The sequence below is a fragment of the Dioscorea cayenensis genome, chromosome 13, assembly GCF_009730915.1.
Source record: "Dioscorea cayenensis subsp. rotundata cultivar TDr96_F1 chromosome 13, TDr96_F1_v2_PseudoChromosome.rev07_lg8_w22 25.fasta, whole genome shotgun sequence".
Classification (NCBI taxonomy): domain Eukaryota; kingdom Viridiplantae; phylum Streptophyta; class Magnoliopsida; order Dioscoreales; family Dioscoreaceae; genus Dioscorea; species Dioscorea cayenensis.
Window position 1 is genome coordinate 131,199 of NC_052483.1, and position 16,312 is coordinate 147,510.

General features: G+C 39.8%; 1 pseudogene; it reads left to right on the forward strand.

Moving 5' to 3' along the window:
* Positions 1-5,560: 5,560 nt before the first annotated feature.
* On the forward strand, positions 5,561-7,466 carry LOC120274885 (annotated as a pseudogene).
* Positions 7,467-16,312: the final 8,846 nt, after the last annotated feature.

Sequence of the window (16,312 nt, forward strand, 5' to 3'; positions counted from 1 at the left end):
GACAAAAAGGATCCAAGATTGGGGAGGGTTGTGTGTTAAGAAGGTTAAATTTGGTATTTAAACTTGGATTGTTTTTGTTCATCCTTTTACCTTTAGCCAGACCAATTATGAGACAAGTTACGGTTCTGAATGGGGATTACACTCTTCCCCACTGTAGAAATTGAGTTCTTGTGCATAAGTCAAATTAAATTATTGATTTTTTGATTACATAAGAGTAGAAGGTGGATCTTCCTAGTGTTTTGCCTGTTGACAATAGAATAGACTCTTGTACCATAAGTGTTTTACTTTACGGTCCAGCAGTAGGAAGGCCTCTTTTTTTTTTTTTTTTTGCAATAGATGCGTATTCAGGTTATCCGCCTTATTACTATGCTCATGTTTATATTGTTCGAAAACATCATACTTGTAATTCATGTGTAATTGTATTAATCATATGCAAAAATCCATAGTTCCCTTACAAGCGTACTGTTACTGCTTGATCCAAAACTTTATCTGCTTTGGTTGTCCAACTGTAGTTTTTCCCCCAAACTTTCCTTTCTGTTTACCTTAACTTCTGTGACCTCTGAGGCCTGGCATGGTGGTTGCCGAAAAAGAACTGGATATTCAAAAGAGATTAGCCCGAAACTTGACATAAAAAGCATCAATCAGGTGCTTCCTATCTATTGTCAGTTACTAGTCTCAAACTGTTTTGGCATTTCATGCTTGGTCAAATTTTATATTAATTAAATAAAAAAAAATTAAAAAAAAAAAACTTACTTTTTGTTATTTCCTTCAGGTTGAGTGTTGATATAGCAACGTTAAATTGGGGTATTGTTTGGTTGGTACTGATATATTGGTCTCGCATGCAGTGCAGATGAAGGATACGATAAGTACAGAATATAAAATACAGACATTTATGGGTTCAATGCAAAATTTTTGGGGGTTGCGGTAATCAGTTTAGAATCTGTACTCTTTGTACTATGTGATATAACCTCTGGATTATTTTAATTTATAAGCACCCCTGATGCTGGAAGGGAGTCATTCATGTTTCATGCTTATTTTACTGTTGCTTCACAAGTGCTGTGATAATAATAATGATTTGTTGTTTGTCCCCTTTCACATAATATATTAAAGCACATGATATATATATATATATATATATATATATATATATATATATATATATATATATATATCTTGAAATTTGATATAAAAATCAAGGTCCCATTATTATTGATTTTGCTGTTGTTTTACTGTGGTGTTGATGCAGTGGAATTATTGTCAGTGGACAGCGGTTAATGTTTTAATGCGCATATATAGGGACAGATGAGAGCTTAACCCCTTGAGAGAGTTAAGAGGAAGCTGTTCATCAAATGCCTTTGCACAAAGGTTTGCTCTAAAAGATCTTGGTTCGTTCTCATATTTCTTGGGGTTGAAAGTTACCCCTCCGTGCAAGGCTTGTTCTTGAGTCAAAGGAAGTACATCACTAATTTGCTTGAGGGGACGCAATGACTACTGCAAAACCTGTTTCAACTCTTAGTGGTTGATTCCATCCTAACGTTGCATTCAGGGTGATTTGATTGATAATCCCAGTATCTTAGTTCTGCCCGTTGAGCCTCTAGTATCTCATGCTAACTTCGACCCGGATGTTGCCTTTTTATGTCAATAAATTGTCACACGCTTATGCATGCTCCACGAAGTGCTCATGCAACATTGAAGAGGCTCTGTGCTATCTTGTTGGTTCATGATAAAGGTATCACGTTATTTTGAAGTCTTCTCTTCATCTTCATGCCTTCTTTTGATGCTGGATTGGGCTGAAACAAGGATGATTTGCCGCTCGACTATGGGTCATGTGATCTTTTTGGTAGTAATCCTATTTGTTGGAGCTCCAAGAAACAATGGTTTTTGACAATCTTACTACGAGCTGAGTATAAAGCTGTCGTCCCTCAGCGTGCCGTTGAGATAGTATGGATAGTCCTTATTGCATGAAATGGGTGTTCCACTCTCACACATTCCAGTTATATATTGTGACAATCTTAGCCACTCCATTTAAGTGCTAATCCTGTCATTAGCATGAAACATTGCATTTGCGTACCATTTTATTCGTGAGCAAGTACACCACTGGCACTTTGCGTGTTACTCATGTTTCACCGGTGACCAACTTGCTGATCCCCTTTCGGCCCTTAGCTCGCTGCAAATTTGATATGTTTTTGTCCAAGATTGGCCTATCTGTTCCACTTTGTTCATCTTGGGGGGCATGTTAAGGATTAAGTTTGTTAAAGTCATCTATATTCATTTTGTTTGTTGTAACTATTAGTTGTTATCCTTGTATATCTCCTAGGTTGTTGAAACCTTAGCATGTTGCTATATATTGTAATCTTTACAACTAATACTGAAATGAATTTTTCACAATTTTACATAAACAAAAGTAGGTTGCGGTGGCTAAGATAGTTTGATGATCTAGACTTTGTTGGGCTGGCCGACGCCGGTGACGATGTCAGTGGATCAAAGTGAGACTGGGGTGGTGTGGGAGATGCAATGGTGGCTGTCCGATGATGAAAGAAAGCTTCATAAAAAGTTTAGGATTATTTATTTATTTGCGGACTCATTATTTTGAACGAATAGTTCGCCTAAATAGCACTTTCTCTTTCAATCCATGGCACACCTTGAGAGGAGACCCTCTATCCCTAAGGACCTATCTCTTCTCTCTTTCCCCTTTCATTTTGATGCTGTCCAAACACAGGTGGACTCTAAACACATGTATTTTTCTTATTTCTTGTATTTTTTTTACATATATTTTGATGTATCTTATGCTTTTATTTTTAATTTTAATTCATTTTAGATAGTTTATCCCTTCTGATATATATATATACATGAAATACTCTCCTTAATTAATTAATATTTATTAATATTATTTTATTTTATCTTATGGAGTTAATATGGTGATTTTATTAGATTAGGTATTTCCTACTCATTTTGAGTTTAAATTATAAATTAAAATTACTCAAATCTCTTTATTATAGTTTTCTTAATCTGTATTATTAAAATTGTTTTAATATATATATATATATATATATATATCATAAAGTTTACACACTCATTACTCTTGTTGTGTGGTATTAAAACTTGAAAGTAGTGCTTTTCGGGTATACGTATAGAGGATGATTCACTCTGTCAGCGTTGACGTGTCATGAGCGTTATTATCAAATAGATTAGTTCAATCCGTGCATTTTGTATTGATACAATGAAACCTTGATAACGTTATCTTGTGTCATGTAGCGGTAAAAAGTGGGATACAGCGATATTTTTGATGCGAGGCAGTACGTCGGTATTTTGTGCTTGGATCAATCGCAGCCATCCATGCAAAAAATGCGTAAAGTCGTCGCGGACGGCTACACGAGCGTCGCGGCGAGACGATCAACTAAATATACGCCTGTATACCGCTAAACTGCACATACTTGACAGTTATTTATATACAGAGGCTGCCTGAGAAACTTCTCTAAAGAACATTAATGTCATTCTGCTACTAATTCAATCATGTTTTGCAATGACCGCAATTGAAGCCATCTTTCTCTGTGCTCTGTGGTTAATGGACAGGGTTGCTGCTGTCATATCTAGTGTCCCTTAGCTTCTGAAAAATGCGCATCATGTGTTCGATAAAAAGTCCCAAAGAGAACATCATTACCGCAAGCTTTAAGATCTCTATGTGCTCTTAGTTTCTGTCAACTAATGTTTTTCTCTGCCAAACGTGGTGTGTTTCCCATTGCCATTGTCTTCTCTCTTTCTCTCTTTTAACATGCTTATAGAATCTGTGTTAGCATTGAGTGAATTCTGGAGCATGATGATGCTGTGTTTTTATAAGGTTCGGTATTCAGTTTCTGGTTGCGCTTTTGATATGTGCCTTCTCGTCACCTGTTCTGTCTGTTATTCTAACTAATACTAACAAAAGAACTGTGTATGCTCCCATTTATGTTGATGAGTTTAGATTTACTTGCTTTGTTTGTGATAAGATGAGTTTGTCTTGTGTGTCATTCACAGATTGCTGCTGCCTTATTCTTTTTGTCTCTGATTCCTTTCTTTTTCTATTTTCATTCTTCTATGGAGTGCTATAATTGGGAAACTTGTTACAACTCTTGCTGCAATTGAAGATAATATATACTCCTGAGTGACAAATTCTAATAAATTGGCTTGTTTTCACATCAATTATGATTGAAAATTGCTTGAGAAAGTGTTTCTGTTTCCTGATTTAAAATGAGGGTGGATAAACCACTGATTTATCTTCCTGATATGTTCTTAAAGATTATATTTATTTATATGGTTTTATAAAATATTTTTATTTGCTTAACTTTTTGATTTATTCAATATAGTTTTTACAAATCTTGTGAGTGGTTATATATATTTATTTATGAAAAAGATAGATAAAAAGCACTTTAATTAACTAGAAAAGAAACTGAAGCAACAAATCTCCACTCAAACTGGGTGAAGTAAGCAGAAAGTGACCAATCACGGGATGTGATTCCACTATTTAAAACCAAAACAACAAAAACTACAACAGAAACAAATATAGTAGATTTTCATTATATAATATATAGCCGAGTTAATAAGTTTTTAAAAGCTCTTTTTCTTACCTATCTTTCAAACATGACACTTGTCACATATTGTAAAAAAAAAATAATTTGTTTTTTAATAAAAGTTTTTAGTTGACTTCTGGTCAGAGAGTTAAATAAATAAATAAATAAATGATTTGTGTAGGTATACAAACCAATATTATTTTTAACAAGGTGTGTAAGTAATTTCTCATTGTACAGGGATATATATAAGAAGAAAAAAACCAGTTGTTGTGTTCTAGATACATTGCGTGGAATTCCACTGATTTTCAAACTTGAACAGATACCTTTTGTCTTTGTTTCTCCGTCTTAGTGTGCAAAATTCAAACTTGAACCAACAACCAAGTGACCCACTTCATAGGACCGTATTCGCAGCTAATCCTTGGTTCATTCTAGTACTGTAACAAATATCTTCCAAAAGCAGTAGGCATATAATTCACTCTGGAAACTCATCCTCTTGGTTCTTCTATGCAGAGTTTGCAGACTAATAGAGTTTTAATGGGTTCAAGGCTGTGAAACTTAACCTTATGATCATATTTAATCATTTTGCTAGCTAGCAATCCACATGAGCTTCAAACTCAGGTCTTAACCCTGTTGTGAAACTAAACTCTTATTTTTGAGTTTTCATGTTGGCTTCCTGCTGAATTTTCAAGCCTGTTATCTCCAATATTCACATGCAGTTATACTAAAAAATTAAACACACTCCACCCTTGGCAGTCAATCTTCTGTGGGGCGCTAGTTCTAGTTTATATCTTTTTATTGACTGCGCTTCTTCAAGATGCTGACCATATCCGTTTGATTGCTTTCAGCCATTAAATATAAAGCTTCAGAGAAGATAACAAACCAATATCAAAGAGTCAAACAAATGCTTGCAAGATGCTTCTGAAGATTTCCTTCTGGGCTCTCCTTATGAAACTTGCACTCTCAGCTACTGATGAGTCTTTACATTCAATGGGTTCAGGGATGTGAACCTTAGCATGGATGGTTTGGCAGGAATCACATCTGATGGTTTGCTGAGACTATCCAATGCTACCATGCATGCCAATGGCCATGCTTTTTTCCCTGTTCCACTGAGATTCAAAAGATCTTGGGCAGAAAATGTATTCTCTTTCTCTACCACATTTGTCTTTGCCATTTTTCCTGAACACCCATTGCTTGGTACCTCTGGGTTTACTTTTGTTCTTTCACCTTCCAAAGACTTCACCCAAGCCTCAGAAAATTATTTTCTTGGCCTCTTCAATAGGACAAACAATGGAAATGCATCCAATCACATCTTGGCTGTTGAGTTTGACACATGGTATAGCCCCTGAAGTAAAAAGACATTGATAACAACCATGTCGGCATTGACATAAATAGTGTTATATCAAACAAGTCGCACCATGCAGGTTTTACATCTGATGATGATGGTAAATTTCAGAACCTAATCCTTTTGAGTAGTGAGCCAATGCAAGTGTGGATAGATTATGATGGTATAGATATGCAGTTCAATGTAACATTAGCTCCCCTATGGACACCTAAGCCCAAGACTGCTCTCCTTTCTTCCACCATTAATCTCTCAAGCATTATTTTGCACCATATGTACGTGGGTTTCTCTGCTTCTGTAGGGACTAGTTATTCATACCATTACATACTTGGTTGGAGCTTTTAAGATGAATGGTATTAATGCTCCTGATCTTGATCTATCGAGCCTCCCTCCACTCCTCCTAAAAATTTAACATCGTTGGAGAAGCATGATAAGATTCTCTCACTATGGCTGCCCTTGGCTATTTCGTTATTTGTTCTGATAAATGCTGTAGGTGTGATAGTTATGGTGTTGAGGAAGAAAAAGTTCTCAGAATTCCATGAAGACTGGGAGCTAGAATTTGAGTCCAACAGATTCTTCTTATGAACAATTATACAAGGCAACCGGAGGTTTCAATGACGAGTATCTTCTTGGTATTGGAGGTTTTGGTAGGGTCTATAGGGGAGTCTTACCAGCTTCTAAAGTGGAAGTTGCAGTTAAAAATCTCCCATGAATCTAAGCAAGGAGTTAGGGGAGTTTGTGGCAGAGATTGTGAGCCTTGGTAAACTCCGACACCGGAATGTGGTCCAGCTCTTGGGGTACAGCAGGCGCAAAGGGGAGCTAATCTAGTCTATGAATACATGCCAAATGGGAGCCTTGATAATTTTCTATTCAACCAAGGCAAACCCACTCTTAATTGGAGTATGAGATTTCAGATAATCAAGGGTGTGTCATCTGGTCTTCAGTATTTACATGAAGGTTGGGACCAGGTTGTGATTCATAGAGACATTAAGGCCAGCAATGTGTTGCTAGACAGTGATATGAATGGGAGGCTAGGTGATTTTGGACTTGCTAGATTATATGAACATGGTGCTGCTCCTCAGACCACCAATGTGGTTGGAACTCTGGGTTTTCTGGCACCTGAGCTTGCTAGAGCTTGCAAGGTTACAACCAGCAGTGATGTCTTTGCCTTTGGAGCTTTCCTACTTGAGGTTGCTTGTGGCAGGAGGGCTGTAGAGCCAAATAAACAAGAGATGGAACAGGTTTTGGTGGACTGGGTGTTTGCGAATTGGAAAAAGGGTATGATACATGAAACAAGGGACCCAAGATTGGGTGAGGACTATGTGTTGCAGGAATTGGAATTGGTTTTGAAACTTGGATTGTTTTGTTCACATCCTTTGCCTTCAGCCAGGCCAAGTATGAGACAAGTTACACAGATCTTAAATGAAGTTGCACCACTTCCCCCACTGCTTCCTTATCAATGTCATTTTAGTGGTATTGATTCACAGTTGTATAAACCTGAATGATCAGAGATTGTGGTTTTGTGGCGATTGCCAGAACTGCATTCTTTTCTGAAAGTATTTTATGCATCCTTTTTTCAATTACTCTGTTTTCATGACTAATATAGTCTCTGAGGCTTGGTGGTGGCTCCCCATGAGAAAAATTTGAATATTATTTTTAAATAAAAATATATCTAATATTAAAAGACTGCTTTGCTCAAATGTTTGTTGTATTTTGTTTCAGTATTTGTTGCCTCAGCCGTTTCTTCTTTTTAATAAATTTACGATTTATCCACTTTTATTCAAATATTAAAGATAAAAATAACATTAATTATTTTAAAATATTAATTTAAATTTCATCATATAACATCCAAACTAATTAGTCATGATTCTAATAAGACTCTAATACATCCTATTATATTATTATTATTATTATTATATATATATATATATATATATATATATATATATATATATATATATATTTTTAATCACAAATTTTGGGTCATCGATCTAGTATTGTTTTGGCATCTAAAAAGGATTGAAGCAGTAGATGAACCAACTAGATTTCTAGAAACGTAATCTTCGACAAATCCAACGACTTCGACCACCACCAACACCGACACCGACGAGGGGTTTCAATGCAAAGCATATGCTTGACTTCTGTCAGAAGATCCGCTGGTGACCTATGCGGTCACCTCTTTTCTCGGGCCGTGCCTCCACCAATGGCTTCATGGGGGCTCGGGCGAGCGTGACAACAACAACAACAACAACAACAACAACAAGATCTCCAAGTGTCCTCTGTAGGGTCCATAAAAAGCAGAGGAGCTCATCCCTCAGCATCCTTCACGGCGCGATAACAACATTACCTCTCAACCCCCCAATCCCAATCTCTATCCCATCCGAACCGACCAAGTATCCAACCGCCGCTAGTCAGAGAGTAGAGGTCCCCTAACGGATGGAGGAAGCAGCAGCGGCTTCACATCGCTGTGGTTTTATTTCGTATCCTCGATCTGAGGGTGAGGTGTTAATATTATACCGCTTATTTTTAGGAAAAATTACTGCTCACCCTCGTAATTTTCAAAACTTCCCAAAAACCCCCTACTACTTTTTACACACCCCGGATGACCCTTCCGTTAGTGTTTAACTTCCCTTTATCCCCTACCGCTCACTTCAAATGGGTCAATGTTGTGAAATCCCATTTTGGCCTTGAAAAATGGTGGGAAAGGAAAAGCGCCCAAATAACATCATGTTCAACCTCAAGGGCTTTCGCTTGGTTTCCGATGACAATGCCAAGGAGTAGCATTACATCTTGTTGTTCTCCTCATTATCATACCCGAAATATATAAATCTGTTTCTCAAAGCAATGAAATTGATTTCCATCGGATCGTCAAGTGCACTTCATCTTCAAACGAGTCAGAGTCGATTTTTATCGTCGAGGCACAAAGATGTGCCATTGTCGCCTCTCTCGTTTATGGTTGTAAAGTTGTATTACGGCTGAGAAGAACTATTGTTTAAATAATGTTTAACTATTTGCTATTATCCGTTTAAATATATTACTAATATGTTTAATAATTGTCATATCCGTTTAATACTTGCCATCTCCGTTTAACATTATCTTTACATGTATAACTATTAATATTAATGTGTAAATTATCAAAGTCTCTGCGTAAAACGGAGATCTTTTTCGTTTGATCCTGAATTGTTAGGCGGTGGCAGAGGCGGTGCAGAGGTTATGGTATCCCGCGCATAAAAAAATTAATGCGTCATTAATTCTATGCACGTAGACTATAAATATCCGAACACCCGCTCGTTCTCATCGATCGATATCGGCCATCAGGCGTTTAACTTTTTCTCGGATATGAAGAGTCGACCGCTTGTGGAATTCACACCATAAATAACCAGGAAGAACCCTCCCCATGGACAACCACTCCTCGTCGTCCTCATCATCCTCGTCCTCCTCCTCCTCCTCGTCCTCCTCTTCCCATGGACAACCACTCTATCTCGAAAAGGATGTTTCGTGAACTTTCTTCCTTATCTTGAGAATCATAGCGCAATCACGCAACAAGTTAAACTATCTTTTCTGCCAGTCGAAAATGCTCTCATAATTGCCTGAATGCAGAGGATTCTTCAACGGTGGATGACGGGTAAGCAATTAAGCGAGCATTTCGACTTGGGTAAGAAAAGAAAGTTTTCACGTATTTCGTGATTGCGGAGGATTCTCTAGAGGAGGGAGATCAGGAAACATCCTTTAAGGCGGGGTTGATATTTATCACTTGAGACTTTCTCATTACTGTTTAAGAACATTACGTCGAGTAGTACAACTATTATGTTCGTGTTTAACTATCGGGATCTTCGCTTAAGTCCCGAGCGATGACACATTGATTAATAGTCGTTTTTCATGAATGTGTTTGTTTAACCTTTTTTTAATGTTGATGCGTTGTAGCGGGTTCAAGTTGATCGCATGTTATGCAGACCCGCTGTGAGCATTCGAATGTCATGGACACTTGTTTCGTTATCATGCGGTCGAGTCGTGAGTGATCAAAGTCCGAGAGGGCGTTGTAAATGTTGTAAATCTTTTATAAATAAAAGCGAAACAAGCTTTATTTGAATGTGAACTTACGAAATTTAAACACTCCATCTTCAAATGTGCTATAGTTGATCTTGTCGTCGGGAGCAGGAAAATGTGCCATCGCTTTGAATCCTAATAAAAAGCGAGTTTTTACTCGTTGTAAGTTCTTTCTCTTTTTAATTGTTCCGAGTTATCTGGGGTCATTAGTGTTTAAATATGTCCGTCACTAGTTAAAATCTTGTACTAGTCGTTTACGTTATTAGTTAACTGCTTAGGTATTTAATTTAACGTTTAAATATTGTCATTATCACTTAAACATTATATTCTCCGCTTAACATATTGATCTTTTCATTCGATCGAAGTGTTGGCGGGGAATTGAGATTCGCGAGTGCTCAGCTCATTCCATGGTGACCTTGACAGCGTGGGATGTCTTCCTTCCTCGTCGGATCGTTCAAAGTGCGTCGTTGGATATTGGACAACGTTTTGTGACTGTCGAACATTTCGAGGGATGTACTTTCAAATCATGCAGATCAAAAAGGAATTTTGACTTCAAATTCATAAAGAATGAAAAACATCGGGTGACTGTGGAATGCGCTGCCGATGGTTGTCATTGACGCCTTCATGCATCAAAAGAGTATAACAAAAATACTTTCAGAATCAAAACAATCAACCCGTCACACACTGCGGTGGTGGCGTAGGTTCGACGTCGCATCCGAAAGCGTCCAAAATGGGTTAGCGCATGCGAGTGATTGAAGCTCAGGGGACCGTCCCTTGTACTAAGGCCATCAACATTCGGAAGGACATGTTGCGGGAACATGGTGTCCACATACCATACAAGCGAGCTTGGTTGGGAAAAGAGCATGCCCGGTGGTCCTCGACTGGCAGTGACATCTTCACCACGATCTGCTTTGCTTTGGTATGTGGATAAGGTGGGTCGAGACAAATCCGTAGCGCTGCGATCGTGGAAATAGACGGTGATCGCTTTTTAAAGCGTGCATTCTTTTCTTTCAGTGACGTGTATTGTGGGATTCGAGAGGGGCTTGCGGTGCTCTGTTTTCTCGATGGTACCCACCTCCTTGGAAAATATCGGGGTACACTACTGGGTGCCACAGGGAAAGATGGAAACAATGGTTTTTTCCACGTCGCCTTCGGTATAGTCGACAACGAGACCGATGCCAATTGGACTTGGTTCATATCTAAGTTAGGCGATGCCTTATACGAGGATGGAGATTATCATGAGATAATTACCTTCGTTTCGGACAGTCGAGGGCCCAGTGAGCGCGATTGCAGAGTCTTCCCTTCTTCGCCACATGCATACTGTCTTTGACATTTGGAGGCCAATTTTATGAAAGCCAATGTCAGACTTGGGAAGGCATTGAGGGAGGAGTGCTCGGTCTATATGCTTCCGCATGCGTGGAGCATCCACTCGCTAAAGATTTCGATGATACGAGTGAATGAATCTGCAGCCACATCACCGAAAGCTCATCACTAGTTGATTAATAAATCGGATATGGCACATTGGTCGAGATTATCCGTTCGGGAGGTGATCGTTGAGGGTGAGATGTATTCAAAGCGTCGTGAGTCGTTCAATGCTTGGATCAAGGAAGCTTGTCATTTTTACAGCGTGTGAAAATGGTCGACTCTATAAGATCTGCAGAATGTTGGTTTACACTTAACATTTAGTGTTACCCTTTAAACATTCTCAATCTTTGTTTAATTAAACTTTTTCCGACTTTTAAATATTAATCCTTTCGTTTAAATATTTACAATAATGTTTAACCATGTTTACTAATTATTTAACCATCAACGTCTTTGTTTAACCTTATTTGCAGGGTTCAAGTTGATGCGCATGTTATGTAACCGGCGTGAACAAGCGAACAAATGGGAGACCCTATTTATGCCCCGACATACATTCGAAGGTAGAGATTATTGTTGAGGGACGGACGAAATCTTCGTGTTGGTCGTTGTGTGCGATGATCGTTACTGAGTGATCGACCGGTCGCGACAACTCGTGGATCTCGCCATCGAACTTGTTCATGTCGAAGGTGGCAAGTTTATGGTATCCCTCGCGAAACACGCTGCGAGCAATAATGCGCAGCGCAGCACCAACGTACATCGATTTATTAGCCGTACTTTCACCGTCGACAATTACTAAATCGGGCGTACAAGGAAGCTATATTCCCCATACCCGACGATGGCAGCCTTCGAGCTGAAATCGTGAGCTTCGTTTCATGATCACATTTGTGAGAAGGCACCAGGGCGGCCTAGACGAAAAGAGGATCGAGTCGCAGCGTTTGATGTCCGCGAGTTACATTGGCATTACCGCCATGGATCCGATCGCAGTCGTGAGATCTTGTAATGAAACCGTCGCCGACTAGGCATAGTAAAATAAAGCCGAGCGATGATGCGGAAACATTGTGTATTGATGGGCAACTTTCTATATTTAAACTCTTACTCTTTCTACAAAGAATTGAATGTATTTAAGCAGAGACATTGTTATTTTAAAGCGGATACATCTGTAATTTGAAACATTTCAACGCGATGTTTAAAAGCGATATATAGTATATTTAAACAATGAAAGTAAAATGTACACAATTAGAACGTAAATTAAACAATGAAATGAAAGCAGAATGGAATTTAACCCGCTTTTACAATTCAAAACAAACAAAAATTTACATTAAGATATACAAGTCATGCTCTTGAACACGAAAACAATGAATTGAATTTGTCGAGTTACATTCGAAAACAAAATTGACATTCGGGATATACGGGACATGTTCTTTCAAAACAAAAATTTAACCCGCTTGTGACGACCCCCTTTGTCATCGGATCGCCAGCCGCCTCCCTCCTTAAGTATGCGGGTAACATACCTGTAATCCGAGGTAAGGAACGCCCTGCATCTGCGGTGGTAGAACTTCTCACCCCAAAGTAATTGCTCGATAAACCGCATGACGTAGACGGCGCAATCGACGCTTCCTTGTTTTTGGGCGTGGGGTTTCTATGTGCGCACGAGTGGGTACTTTGCTCGTCGCCGACTGCTGAACTCCATATCGACACAAATGTCGAATAGATTCCGACTGTCGAGATATGCAAGTCGAGATTAGAATACCGATTTAAATACCAAACATGATATTAATCGGACATAATTAAAGAACTTACCATGTCCAACGCGTCCTTATCGTAGCCCCGGACATAGAAGAATAATGCCTGTATTCTTGTTTATCATTGTCCAAGACGACGACATGGAAGTGGTCATTCATGATTATCGGGAGGATGACAATTTGAACTTCATGCAGTTTTCATGACGACGATCCCCGATCATAGCCATAATTGTGTCATATGCGTCGTCACCCGCTTTGACATAAAGCAGTAGTGAGCGATGCGGTGATGAGGCGCACTTCTTGTAAGGATATCGGCTCTTTGCTTTCGACTACTTTTTGTATTATGACATCGAAAAGCGTCCATCACATCATCGAGTGACCATCTCCTTCCCCTCAGCGGCGTGTATAATTTGTCGCGATGGAGTCGAGCGAGTGTCGTTCTTCCACGACGATAGCTCGAGGTTAAAGCGATAACGGATATAATAAGACCATATTGTAAATATTTAAATGATATTATCAATTGTTACATGATATTATATATAATTAAAGCGTTAAGTAGACAAATTAAATGATAACATAAAGGTATTAAACACTATTAGGTAATAGTTAAACACTATAATAAAAAACCTTTAAACAATATCATAAAAAACTTTACACTTACCGAGTCCATGAGAGCGATTGAGGAAGATCCTCATCAACTCCTCGCTCAGTATTTGTTAAAACGACTCGAGGCCAACCCATTTCTTCTTCTTCGAATAAAAAGCTTTCCCGAGTCAGTCAGTCCAATTTTTGATTGGCCTTGATCATCTCTCTCGTTGCTCGATCGGGGTCTTCGGCGACATCTTCCTTCGATCGCGGGGGACGATGGCGACAAACGATCAACCGAAGACACATCCTTACATGGTTGTTTTTGTTGTGGGATTGTGTCCGGCTCGATGCTGGACGACGGCAGCGATAGACATCAACCGCGACTACATCCTTACATGGTTCTTGTTGTGGTGGAATTGTGTCCTCGCTTGGGTCTGCTGATCGCCGGCCACTTACCACGGCCACGACAACGGATTCGACGATCTTCTCAACCGTGGCCATGACAACAGCATCATTTGGAGACACACCCTTAACTTGTTCTTGATCTTCAGGGATTGTGTCCATCTTTGATGCCGCAATCTCGGCAGCCGGTTCCACCGGGTCGAGGATTTCATCGAGAAGAGAGTCAGCGACCTTTCCTCAGCAGCGAGCGGCCACATCATCTACGATGTCCTTCTCAACAACAGCATCAGCCGCCGATGGTGTTGCTATTGTTTCATCGTCAGCCGGCGGTGGAGACAGAGGCGATTGTTCTCCTCTTTTTCGCAAGTCTCTTGAATGTGGCCGCCTTGGAATGACCTTCCCGATGATATCAGTGATCAGTCCAAATTCCGATGCCTCGTTCGTCGGTGCTTCGATTCTTTCGAGGATGGCGCAGACCCGGGCTTGTGAAACGCCCTTCCAGTGCCTAACACGAGCGACAAGCGAGGAAACTTCGGTCATCAATATCTCGCATGTATCGCAGTAAGAGTTGCGGTGACATCTTCGCCCTAATGTCACCGGTGAGGGCTGCCACTCGGTCGGAGGGGCCGCCATGGTCGGGGCTGCCCAGCAATCGGGGGCATCGCTGTCGTGGTAGGGGGTTGTTGCGATCGCCGGTAGGGGAGGGCTTCTCCGGCGTCGAGGAATGCGTCGCGTGGTGGGCTGGAAGTAGGAGAACGACGTCCAGTCAGCGCACGATAGAGTCTGCCTCTCATCCTCGCCTTCGAGCAAGTGGTTCCGGAGCAATGGCATCCATCCGCTCGGTTGGCCCCAACAAATATTTCTTCTTCAAACGATTCACGGAACCAGCTCGAAACTAACATATGTAAAACCAAACAATTTCAAAGAAATCATTCATTTTAAACTATAAAAATTATATTTAAACAGAATGTTTATATATTTAAACGTTATAGAATATAATTAAACGGAGAACAAAATATTTAAACCAGTATGAATAAGTTTTAAACGGTAAATACTAAAGTTAAACGGCTAAATAAAAATGTTTAAACATTAAATACTTATGTTAAACATCTGTCCATGATTTATTACCTCTTTTTCCATCGAGCGATGACAAAGCTCGTTTCTACCGTCGCTTGTTTCCGGTAAGTACTTTTCACCGTAGCACAAGATCCTCGGATCTTGCCGAAACGGACTTTCTTCCCTCGTTCCTGTCACTCGTAAAACCCGGGACGTTAAGCGCGACCGAGCAACCCTTAATGTACCACTGTGTGGTCTTCTTCCCTGCGCATCTATCTTGCACTCGAGGCGGTCCTTGTGGAATATCCTCCATAAGCCACTTGCAGTCGTCTCGCGCCCATGCGTATCGCCCCATGGTCGGTAGATCATCGACGTAATCAACGATCCGGTTCGAACCGAGCATGATGTATTTGGGAAGAGGATCGTCCCCATGAGGTACACCATCGGAGTTTGACAAAATTATCTTCTTCTCCCTCCGTCGAACAAGTTGCACCAGAGTGCTCTTGATGGAGTCTCCTGTGTCTCGTAGGGTCTTTGATAGATACCGTCCTTCGAACGCCGACCGGTTTTTCTTCTTCGAAAGACCACTCGCGTCGCCATCGCAACGCTGACCAAGAACGAGTAGCCCACATCTTGAGGTCCGAAACTCAGCAGAGCTTTCCCGATCCCCGAATTTATTGGTGCGACCATTGTACCTTTGCAAAAGAGAATCAAGAAGGGTCCTCTCTTGGTATATAGCTTCCAGCTCAGTGAACGCTTCAAACGGTGTCCTTCGAATAATCTCCCGATGTCGAGGGTCATGTTATCTTTCAATTCGACTAAGGTCTCCACAACCGGTGTCAAATAGCATCGCCCATTAACTAGGTTGGCCGCCATAATCACAAGCTCACGACAATAACAACACATTCAACATGCAGATTGACAAAAGTTTAGCGGAAATATAAGGTTTTTAAACGGTAAAACTCTCGCTTATTAAACGAGATATAACATGTTAAACAGAGACCCATTTTTAACGGAGACGAGAATACTTAAACAGAGACAACAAATTTTAAACTGATAACATCTCATTTCTTAAACGTCAACCTCCTTTGTAAAACTGCAACCATATCAAACAAAAGGGGAAATGTACATTATAAATATTACACAAATCATAACAATCGAAAAAAACTATTTCGATAGTGTATACATCGAAAATGCAAAAACAAAACAAAACCCCACCGAGAAATCTC